Source organism: Apteryx mantelli, chromosome 25 (assembly GCF_036417845.1).
Source record: "Apteryx mantelli isolate bAptMan1 chromosome 25, bAptMan1.hap1, whole genome shotgun sequence".
Taxonomy (NCBI): Eukaryota; Metazoa; Chordata; class Aves; order Apterygiformes; family Apterygidae; genus Apteryx; species Apteryx mantelli.
The window spans coordinates 4,395,928-4,408,388 of NC_090002.1; the positions used below are offsets into that span (position 1 = coordinate 4,395,928).

General features: G+C 44.4%; 1 protein-coding gene across 1 annotated transcript in view; it reads left to right on the forward strand.

Annotated features, from left to right (window-relative positions):
- The window catches only part of LGR6 (leucine rich repeat containing G protein-coupled receptor 6), a 160,206-nt gene that overhangs the window by 42,359 nt on the left and 105,386 nt on the right, over positions 1 to 12,461 (forward strand). The gene's annotated exons all lie outside the window — the stretch shown is intronic.

Consider the following 12,461-nt stretch of genomic DNA (forward strand, 5'->3'; position numbering starts at 1 on the left):
GCTGTCCCCAGGTGACTGATGCCTGTGAAAACACCACAGTGAGATGCAGCCTGAGGCCTCACATCCAAACTTGCAGCCCAGAATAAGTTCTAACCCATTTCAAAGCCAAACCAGGCAATATGAGAGCTGTGTCCTTGCAGCGTGTGGGGCTGATGCCCACTCAAGCCAAAGAAAGAGCTACCATTATTTGTTGTTCTGCTTGCAAATCAGGATAGCCAAGAAAGGCCAGGTTTTAGAGAGCTAAATCAGCACTCTCAAATCTGGGCTCAATTTTCCAGCATTGTCAGAAATGAAGGTGCTGGTCCCAACTCCATGTTGCTAACAGGCAGGGATGAACCTGAGCTCAGGTTTACAAAGGGGCTCTGAAAGTAGTGCTTGTAAGAGCAAGGCAGTAATGTTGCAAAAGAAACTTTATCTCATCATGCATTACAAGCCAAATGGGAAAATTTATATCAGCCCTCCTTTTCATGTTTGTCGGCCAGCATTGCAACACAGTTGGCATAAGAGTTGGTTAGAGCAGTGTCAGAGACATCAGAAATCAGCCTTCCAAACCCATTTCAGGCATAAGAACACATCCTTGGCTCTTTGGTCGTTTACGTCACTGAGTTGTCCTTGCTGGTTGGTGATGGTGGCTGGGTTTGTTTAGAAAGTGCCATTTAACCAGAGTCTTTTGCAGCACTAAGTCTTTACAAACCAAATGTGGCAAGGGCCAAAGTATGAGTGTTTCTGAGGACTATTTCCCAAGCCTGAGCACTGCCTCCCTTGGTTCCTCCTGCCAGCTCTCAGACTGATACAACTCTTGGCTTTTGAACAGCAATTTAGAGACCAGGAGGCCATGCTCATTACCGGAGTGTCTGTTTGCAAGTTGAGACTGGTGTCTTTCAGTACACATGTGGTGCACACACATTCTCCACAGCATGTCACAGATGCATACATATGTCTCTACATGCACTGTGTACTTACAGCCCTATTTTCCTCTTTGTTGCATCCAGGCCTTGCCAGGACCCTAGCTGCCATCCTGACCACCCCACAGCAAAGCAGTCATGAGAGCAGTGAGAATCTAAACAGGACCAAGCAAAGTTTATAGCTTGTGAGGGGTCCTTGGGAAGTGTTGAGTCTGGAAAGCATCTTGGCTGGGTTAAATAGACCACTGCAGCCACTATGGGAAATACAATCTTAGGCACAGGGGGAGTTCAGGATTGGACGCAGCATGATGGTGAGAGGACAGTGGTTAGGAGAGTGGTGCTGTACCCAAGCAAACCAAATCAAAGCAAGCCAGGCTGTGCTCACAGGAGTGTCCCTGCCACCAACACAACCTTCCTGAGATAAATCCCCCCTGGGATCTTAACCCTTTGAGTTCTACATCCTCCATCTTCGGAGGGCTTTCTGACAAATACTGTAGAAGCTATTCTGTGAGGTCAAGGATTTTGGCATAAAGCCATCAGCTTGCATCTGGTAGATTAACTGCTCATTTTCTTCTAACCTAAGGTCTTTTTCCACTTTCTCAATGAGAGAAATCAGTTATTACTGGAGCTAACAACCTGCTCTGAGGATTCAGAAGCAGGAAGACACAGACTTTTCATCTAAACTTTTCCTATTAGTCCTTGCCAACAAATTTCTTGTGTTTTTCCAGGAACTTTAAAGAGTCTGTCCAGAAGTACCAAACTGGGTGCAAGCCTCCATAGCCTGTTATCTAGATTCCTGTTCTTTGAGAAAATGGTAGCTGCAGCATTGCCATCAAATTTGGAAAATCTAGGAGGTCACATGAAGGAGAGGAAGCCAATATGAAAGGCTCTGAATGCCAAGCCCTACTCCCTATGCCAGCTCTTTTTTTGTGCATTGGTATTCTCTCTGACACTTGAGTCACCTCCTGATACTGACACATGGGTTCTCAAATTGGGGCACTCACAGCTCTGGAGATAACACAGGCTACTTCAAAGCAGCTTGCAAATGAAATAAAGAAAGAAACTCACCATCTTTCCATCAGGGGGAGATGGGGAACAGCTGCTCAGGCAGTATTTCTTCTTGTGCCTAAATGCAGCTAAGCACCAAGACCAGTCTTTCCTTTGGTGCCATAGACCTTTCCCACAGTGGTAGTGCCTAGTATCCTGCACCCCGAACATCCCATACTAGTAGCTTTCTCCTGAGCACTAAGGGATCTGTTTATAATGCACAGGAAAACAGTCTTTCTTTGAGAAAGAGTTTCCTACAAGAAAAATTGCTCTTTGTTAAAACCAGAAATTTCTAGGCAGGGCAGACATTGCTGAAATTTTTGAATGAAAATATATTGGAGCAGTTTGAATCTGAAGTGAAAGATTTTGTTTTGATTTGGGTTTCATTTTACTTCTGATTTTTCAAAATTCAACCTTAGGTTAATATATGTAGGTGATACTTGTAATTAAACATTGTGTTAACACAGCTTGGCACTTACTGAATGAAATGTTTTGATATCAGCATAAAATATTTCAGTCAGCCATTCTGACATTTTCAAGTAAAAAATATATCAGAATTTCTCTCCTGTAAAATGTTTCCAAATTTTTCCTGTTTCTTCTGGTTCATGATGGACACTAAATCTGTAGAGCTTCAGTAGTACCTCTCTGATCCTTGAGAGCCCTCTAGTTCATGTGTACTTCTTTAATGGTCAATCCCAGGACTTTGGGATCAGATTCTGTGCCATATGTGAACTCGTGTAACTCCCTGGAGATATAGCTTGTAAGAGGAGAGGCAGCCTGGACCAGCACTCTTTGAATAGTGCATTGCCCTGATTCTTCCCCAGCTCAGCAACAGGCTGCTTCTGCACCCACCTCAGAGCAGCTTTGTCACAGGTAGAAGTTATACATTGAGTGTGATCCACACAGCCTGCCAGATCCTTTCTCAGATTTCTCGCCAGCCAGAGAACTAACAGGAATAACTGCATGCTGCCAGATCCCCTCCATGTGGAAGAAACCAGAAAGTTTTCCTGTGTTTCTGGTCAATTATAGGCTAGTGATTTCCTCCCCAACAGCCTAGGGCTCTGCCATCTCAATACAGCAGGTCTGAAAGTGAACGGAGTGGAACTGGAGACCATGGGCACCAAGTGTCCAGGACTCCCCAAAACAGCTGAGGGAGGAGTCAGAAGTTGGCAGTGATGGTAGGATGTGTGCAATGAAGAGAAACAGGACAGAGATGTCTGCTCCAGGCCAGATGTGCAGGGGGACTCTAATGTACACAAATTAACTATGGGCATGTTAGAAATAGTTGACCAGGGCTTTCATCTTTCAAGCAGATGTGGAATTTAGTATTCAGAGAGCTTTTTCTCCTAATTTAAATACTGCTTCTCCTTAGATTTCCAGCTGGTATCTTGCTAGGATATGTGGGGACAAATGCACTTTGCGCAAACCCTGTGCAATGGAAAGGAGGATGTGGATGGCAGTGGGCGCATATGCCCCTGATAAGCAGTTGGAAGCATGATTGTGGGGTGTGCGCACAATCCATGCTAGCTTCATTCCAGCCAGCTCACAGGAGGGCAACCAGGGCACTCAGCAAGTCCTCTGAAATAAGCATGGGTATCTAGCTGGGCCCCAAGTGCATGGTCTGAAAATTGCCTTAATCTGCCATGCCTGGCACAATCCTCCTGCAAAGAACATTCTGGGTCGAACCAAAAAAACACTGAACCCCAGTACTGGGTACACAGAGCAATGAAACGGGAGTGCTTTGGTCTTCAGCAAGGGCTGTAAAAGCCTGTGCAGAACTCATGTTTTTGCTTAGGACTTCAGGGGAAAGAACAAGGAAAAGCATTGCCCTCAGTCTGGCTGGACCCCCATCCCCCAGCTCCTAAGAATCACTGGTTTAGGCACACTTGAGCCAGATGCGGCATTAGACAATCACTTTGAATAGTCACTGGTATATTTATCCTCCATTAATTTGACTTGTATCTTTTTCAGTGGGTTTGTTGTTCTGGCCTCTACAAAATTCTGCAGCAATAAGATATAGTTAAAACACAGTCTTTTAGTGCATCAAACCACCATCATCTTCTCTGTCACATCTCTCCTCACACATCACTTTTCCAAGTAGAGAAGTCCTGGTGTCTTTATCTCTACATAATGTGGTTCCAGAGATCTTGTTCCCTTCCTGTGCTTTGTCTGCCCTTCCTTCAGTATCAGCTTTTCTGGAACAATCCAACAAGCCATACATTTCAGGAGGATCATTTACTCTTCCAAGAACATCTCTGTAGCAATTCACTTCTGTTCCCATCTCTTGGGCTGCAATGGCTGCTCAACCAGCATGCTCCCAATGCACCATGCAAGTCGAGTAGGGAGGCTGCAAAGCCCTTTAGTGGCCTGAAAAGAAAAATCAGTCTTGTGCACATTGCATGTAATAGTGTAAACTGCCGGTAGAGGTCCTCTTGGAGGTGCTGGGCAGAAATCTGGAGCAGGCAGGGCAGTTTATAATACACAAGCTCCCTTCTCAGGTACTGCAGGTTGCAGAACAGCCCCAGACTGCTGGCAAGTACCTTCTGTGGATTTTCTGTCTTTCTAGAACAACCTTGCAACTTACAACCGTCTTTGGCTTGCCTTGCCCCACTTTCTACCTTTCCACTTTGCTCTTATTGGGACATCACACAATGTCCCTCAGCCAGCCCCCAGGCGAGTGTGGCTAGTATCCCAGAGTAGAGCAGGGTAAGAGTTCCTCAGCACAACATTTTTCTTCATAAATATCCTGCCTTAATCAAAGCAGAAGCTGTCAACTTGAAAGCACACTATTTCCATGACTCAGTTGATTTCAAGGACATTTGCGTGGGGAATGTGACAGATGCGCCAATTGTATTTGCTTGCTATTTACTGCCCATTACCTCTCTTTCAAAAGGCTTTGGCTGGGCAGCAGAGATGAAGGTGCCTCTGCATTTATCTTGTCCTGGAAACTGCACTGGATTAAGAGGATACCTGGGCTAGGGCAGGGAGATTGCACCTTCCCTGACAGTGATTAGGTCTGTTCCCAAAGAGTCCAGTGAGTGGGAAGCCTGAGCACAGCAGAGACCTGGAGAAGAGCAGGAAACAAACTCCCAGGTAGAAACAAGGGAATGTGAGAGTCTCTCCAGGGACCTGGTGGACACCATGTCATTGCTAAAACTCAGGAAGCTGCAGGGCTATGGGCAAGCCTGAAGAAATGTCCCTCTCCCCTCCAAAGGATACAATAGGCAGAAAGGACATTTGTCTGCAAACCCATTTTTTCTTCCTTAAAAAAATTTCCTTGTTCTCATTCATTTTCCAGCATTATTATTTTTTTAATTCCTTTTAGTGTTTTTGATGTGCTCACACTAAGGAAAAGGTTCAAGCTGAATCCCCTTCCAAACACTGGCCAACTATGAATCCCATTATGTGAGGCAAAAACGTAAAAATAAAGTTTTAAAGAGGCAGTAATGTCCTGTTTGGACACTTCCAGGACAGAAAGGTATTGATTTTTATTCCAAATTACTTTTGGTTTGGAATGTCTTCTCTGTGAGAATTGTTTTAATGTCAGAACTGGAGAAACTCTTTTTTAATTCTGTTAAAGAATTTTGATCAACCCAAAACAATTCTTTTGGGGCTTGTTTCATGCGCACCACCAGAAATGTGAATTCACAGAATCATATCAGAGAGGAAAATTCAGTGCTTGCCCAGCAACCTACATAAAGCAGCCTGCTGCATTGGCTGCTCCATCTGAGAGGTGAAAGCAGAGGTGTTGAAAGGAGTCTTTGAGTTCTTTTATGCCCCCAGAGACTTTTCTCAGCCCCCTTGGCTTGGCATATGAGATATGCTATCTTACTCCAGCCAAAGCAGCTTTATCCGAAAAGGCACTGGAAGTACCAGGACACTAATACTCCAGTGGTCTTCTAGGCTGGAGGATGTCAAACCCCAGCATGCTTACAAAAGCTGTATCTGGCAAGATAAGCAGTCGTCTCTCCGCATTGTCACAGTACAAACGCTTTCCCCTTTTATCGTCATGCAGACTTTCCTCTGTAAACCAGGACAGTTGCTGTCCAGCAACAGGGAGCCCCAGAGAAAAGACTCCATGAATATGTTTAGCAAGATTCAAGTTCTGACTTTTTGGAAAAAACGCACTCACATTCTGATCTGAATTTCATCTCTGTCCCACAGCACAGTGTATTCTGGATGCAGCTCCTTTCTGCCTTTCAGCCATGCCTGCTCCCAAGTGGCTGCAGTCTATTCTGCCAAGTGACCTACCATTCTATCTTCTCCTTTGGTGTGTATCCCCACACCTTCTTGCTTTCTCCTCTGCTTTCTAGGGCCAGACCTTCCCATGGCAGACCCTGCAGGCCCTGGGATGAGATGGTATTCACTGACAGCTCTGGCCTGGCAGATGATTCCTAAACATTATTCCTTGGTGTTCTCATGTTAATTGTTCCCAGGGGCAGAACTGCTCTGCTTCCTCTGCTCAGCCCCTTTCTGCTTTCATGCTTGGAGGGCACATAACACAGTGCAGAGTCAGGACAGCTACAAGAGGAGCTGGAAGTGGAGGACTCAGTGCTGTATGAGGTCTATGTTTGCCGTAGGTCCCTGCACAGAGCAGATTTCTGAAGACCTGCTCGTGTAGGGATGGGCTTGATCTCACCCAGGCAAACTGGCCTTGGTGGAGTCTTTATTACTGAAACATTGTGGAGATCTTGGATAGGGCCTACACATGGGGGATGATCTAAGATGACTGATCTATTTTCAAACATGGAGAGGTGGGAGTAGAAACACGTTCTGCTCTTGCCTATTGCAGTGATATGGGATTGAAGCATGGCTGATGCCTCCAGATATGGTGTAATGCAAATGAGCTCTTATTGCTTTGATCTGTTTATCTTCCCTTTCTCCTTTTCTTTATGGAGACTAGCCTTAGTGTAATTTTCAACCTGCAGGCTTTTAGGAAAAATTTCAGGTAGCTCTATGGTTCCAAGAATCATTCTACCTGCAGCCCCAACTTTACCCCAAGCAATTCAGGCATTTGGTGGTAACCTCAGAGATTTCAAGATAAAGAGAAAAGGAGATAAGAAGAAACTTTATGAATCACTCTAGCACAGTCTGAAGAATTTCTAAAACCATCATTTATTGCCTTTGGGCTTCTTTTTTAAAGCTCATGTAATTGTACATTTTTTGTTGGATGCTAATAAGAATGAGAGTGGCCAGAAGACAGACAGAGACACTGCTCATCTTCTAGTGATTTCAGCAAGACAAGAGTTCTCCATGCCTTGCAAGAATGGGTCCAATGTTGTACCATTCTGGGACAAGGATGAGAATTTTGCTCTAGTTTTGTGCATCTCCCACAGAAAACAGGCTGCTGGACCAGAACCAGGAGGTCTTAGTGCTATAATTGTGCAATTAATTATTCAAAAGTATATCAAGTCATTAGCTTCTCCCCACAGTCATCTTACAAACTCAACTGCCTGAGCATGAGGAAGCTCTGTCTCATGATCCAGAAACCCATGCATTCAGCACCAGCACTGAAAGAGGCCAGAGTTATTGAGTCTGTGCTGGAACAGGACCACATGAATATCCTGGTTTTCCTGGAAAATGCAAAGATATTGGTATAGTGGTTCAATGTGGAGCTTGAGAAGACAGTCACCATTTGGGATGCTTAGTAGTTTTCTGTAGACTCAAAACCCAAGGATAGTAGTCAGGTATGTTCTTTGGGGCAACCTTGTCTCCTTACAAAGGAAGAGCATAAGGTCCATTTTCCTAAACACTGTGAAGATCCACCCAGTGGTTTGGGCAACATCTGCCATGATTTCCAGCTATCGCCACTTGTATGGGATATCACCAAGGGGGAACAGTGGGGAAGCCGGTGTACCCCCTGCTAAGTCCCTGGAGGTCTGCCCCTCTAACCACACCCTCAGCTCACAGAGACATTATAGAGCAAAGGTCTGCTTGAAGGCAGCTACTTCCTCCTTCTCTCATAGCAGGACAACACAGGCTGCTGGTAGAGCCAAGTGACAGAGGGACCTGTGGAGAGCACTTAGGGGACTGGAGCTAATGATCAGGCTTTCTACCCTTTTGGAGTACAAAGAAGTGGCTTGGGAATATACTCATTGAGCCATAGCAAGGAGCTGCTCTCTCTGTATCCCAGATACAAATATTCCAGCCATGTGATGGCCTCCAGGAGACCATCATTTATCTGGTCATATGCACTTTGCAGATCTTGAACCAGATGCACATTTGTCTTTCAGGATATATGCCTGTCCTTAGCTGAAACCATATCACTGCAGATTTCATCTTTAAACATTCCTGATGGAGCAGCTCCAATCTCGTCGTGTTGCTCCAGTGTGGCTTCATCCTGTTTTACTTCAGGTCTGCTGACCTCTGTTTGTGGTAATTCATATTAGGATGCATCTTTGAGGAAACACTTTGTGTGTGGCCTGGGAAGTGGTTTATCAGGAATTTTGGGAGTGATGAGCAGAGCAGTCATTTCATCCCACTTCAGCAGCTAGCTTTTAGACCCCTAAAATCTGAATGAGACACATCAAGTCCCCCTGCTCCTAGAGGTACATCCTGGGGGGGATCACTTGGGCCTATCTTAGACAAGGATCACAAGATGCCCTTCAGGCAGGCCCACATATTGTAACTTTAAAACTTCCCTTTTGGCATAAGAGCATGCCCTTCTACGCAGACCGTAGGTGCCTTCACCAGAGCTAGACAGAGCCTGCTAACACTGTTCTGCTCCCTGCAGAGACATCCACTGCTGCATATTTCAGAGTACCACCATAACAGCTGGCATCCCACCTGCCTGAGCAATTATGCTAAAGATAAATTCTTTTGATCTTTGAGGCTCTTATTACCCACAACCTAAAACATTGTGGCAACCATCCTGTAGCATTGGTAGAGACATGACAGATGATCTTACTGGAGCACCCAAAGCATGGTCTGTGTCATATCATTTTTTGGTAAAGAAGACCAGCTAATCAGCTAATAATCAAAGGTTGTTCATGAAAGAAGGTGACATCAAAGCAAGTATTTTAAGGAACCCCTCGAGGGCCAGCGGACTTTTAAGGTCTGAAGCTGAATCACATGGGCTCAGTTTCCATGAACTGTGTCTCAGTTTTCTTGCAGGTACAAGTTAGAAATGCTTACAATAAATGTTTAGAATTAGTTAGGGAAGGGGGGGGGTATTAAATCACACTAATTATAGCCATGATGGCTTTGGTGCAGTGCCATTGAAAAACATAGGTAATTTGAACACCTAATGCAAGAGGCCTTAAAAAACATTGTTTTATGGGTAACTGTGGGTGAGCTGAGAACAGGGTTTCAGTTCTGGGAATTTGTGTCCCTCTACTGTCAGCATTTCAGACCACAGCCACACAAAATAATTTGACAATGAGAGGTTTCCAGCCATTATTTGACAGCTTGCAGGGACGACAGTCAGGCCAATAGTTGGAGAAAGAGGAACAGAGAGATTTGGGATAGGATAGGGATGGCTTGTCCCAGTGTTGTAAGTGCCAATGCAGTGTGGTCTCATGAGTAGGGCATTGAAATCAAAGGCAAGAGACTGGACAGTTCCTTTGCCGGTCTTAGGTTGCAAGCCAGCGTAAAGCTTTACCACCCTGTTTCCTCTCCTACCTTTCTGACTCCTTTTAGGTTTAAGGGACTTCGAGATCTGGATTATGTCTTCTGTGACTTTGTATAATACTTGCTTCAGCACGGTCCCCATCTGCGTGGTTACTTCTGCAGTGCAAATGACGATAGCCATGCTTAGATATGAGTAAGCCAGCATTCATTTGACTTCAGTAGATGCTAGTCACTCAAAAGAGAGACCTATTTTGAAAAGCCAAAGTAACTGACAGAGCTGAGAAAGGGCACAGGAATCCCTGCTCCATGTAGTCCATGAATCCATAATCCTTCTGCCAGATGTTTCAGGGGGGGCAGAGGAGGAAGCCAGGTTCAAATACCATGGGTTCCCCTTAAAACGAACTAAATGAGGCTGGCTCAAGTAACCACCCCTCAATGTTCAAAGAGATAAATAGTTTCCCTGATTACCTTGACAGGAAGTATTTCCACTCTTGCATGCACTGGGGATGTACATAACATAAGAAACTTTACTAAGAGGAAAAGCATGAGTTTGGGAAAATACAGCAATAAGTCAACAACATCTTTACATGAGCAATAAGTCAAACATTTACTCCCACACCACTTCAGGCAGGAATTCTATGCCTCAGCTTTCACACAAGCATGGACAGTCTGTGGAGAAACATCTCATACTTTAGTGACTAGGAAAATCACTGGGTCCAGGACCAAGCTCAGGAAGTTCACTTCCAGCCTCAGAGGCACTCTGTCTTCCTTCACACCATCTGACCTTGCTCCATCCCCTCCATTCTATTCTCATGCCACAGCCAGTCCAAGGACTCCACCACACCAGCCAGCTGTGATGTCCACCACTCCAGAGGTGATGGTGTGGGGCCCCATGGAAATTACTCTGTTCTGACATCACACGGAAGAATTAATGCAAAAGGATGAGGGAAGGGAGCAGACCACTGAAAGAAAAAACTTGTGAAGTTGTGAGGCTGATGGAGTGATGGGATGACAGCATTTCTCTCTTTACCTTTAGGAATATTTCTCAAGAAACCAGTGCATTTTGTTTCTCGTTAGGCAGTGTAGGTACTGATCAATGGGAATAGCTTTGTCTGGAGACACGGATTTACTAGGAAGGAAAGAGGGGGTTGAAACATCTTTGTCCTCCTCATTACTACCAGCTGCACACTGTGCACCTTTGTGCCGCAGGGTATGACTGATGCTAAGTGCCATGTCCCTGTGTGACCTCTCCCCACCAGCTCAGGCTGTGGGACAGATTACCGTCCCCATTGTACCTAGGAAGGGCTGGACACCCAAATCACAATGCTATGTGATTTGAAAAGTGGCTTCTGTGGTGAGCAAACTGTATTCTCTTAATTGCCAGCAGAAGGCAACTTAGGGAATAAGTCTCAGAATTTCAAGCAGATATTTCATGTTTCAGGTCTGTGTTTTGTTTCATAGTCTTTCATTTCATGTTATTTTTCATTATTTTTACATTGTTTCACAACATGTCAAAACATCAGACTGATTCATTACAACATAAACAGGAGACACTTTGATGTAGAAAAAAAAAGATGTTTTAATGGGTGCTAAGTAGCCCTTAGGGATTTAAAAATAAAAATAGAAGCTGCACAAAATAATACTTCAACCCTTCTATTATATCATAGTATTACCCAAATGTAAAGCACAGCATTGGACACCAAACACTACAGGCAATAATCTTATTTTGCATTCATTCTGACAACAGAATTACAAATTCTCATAGACCACTTGGGGATTTTTCTGCCATATTTTTGGAGATGAGAATATTTTAAAGAAAGATAAACTTTGACAGGAATCTCTTAAAATAGAGCTCATAAAACTGTCAGGTTTTGTCACAGGACATGCCTCCAAATGAAATGTGGTGGCAGGTTTTATACCCTCCATAGGTGTATCCAGTACCCATCAGTGCCAAAGGGTTCTAGTCAAAATGTTTGGTTTTTTGTGGAAAACTATGCAAAACTACAAAGTTCCTTCCTCCCTCCCCCCAAAAAAAAGTTTTAAATTTCATTACTAGCAAAACTCTGGAATTGTCTAGCTAAAGAACACAAATCAATTAGAATATTTTTTCAATAAACCTATTTTCCATTGAAGTGATTTCTGACTCAGGGCCCAAAGCATGATGCTCCAGGGCATTTGATATGTGACCTTTGAAGCACTAGTAATGCTGCAGTGTCTTGTGTTAAGTCTTCAGGGTCTCAGTTAAAATGTCAGTGTGTTGTGAAGACAGCAGCCAGGTTGGAGAGCTCCCTCTGATGTGGTTGGGTTTTGTTGAGGGACATTTTCCTCCTTCATGCTTCTAGCTTAGTCTCAGTTCTTGCCCTTGGTGTAAACCCCCTTCCTCCATGCATTTATCCATCCTCAGGTGGTTACAACTCCAAGACAGATTCCCACTGACATTGGTGGGTCATGTCTTCCCTTAGGCTCATGAGATTTACTGGAAGAAGGAGTAAAGTAAAATCCATTCATTTTTATCTTGTGCCTCCTTATTCTTACATTACAAGAGAGGGGGCTGTCTGTCTTTATATCCTGAGACCACGACAGCCCCAGAATTCTGGCTCCTGCTGTAGACAACACACAGTGATTTTGTATGGGCTAAGTGTTTGAGACTCAGCAGATGTCCTGGACCCTTTGGGTCCCTGCACAATCTCCGTCACTGAGAGTTTATCAGACCCTAAGCAAATAGAAAGTGAGCTTTTAGCTGGAGACCACAAAGATTAAGACAAGCACAATCAGATAGATTCCCCCCACACCCTAAACTTAGACCTTGTCACCCACAGAGCAGGCTTAAGGCCCTAATTCTTGGTGTTGTCCTCTAGTTTTTCCAGTTTAGAGCAGGCCTGTTCTATAGGATGCATCCCTTCTTCCACAGCTTGCTGTCTCCTCAAAAGCATCTGTGTA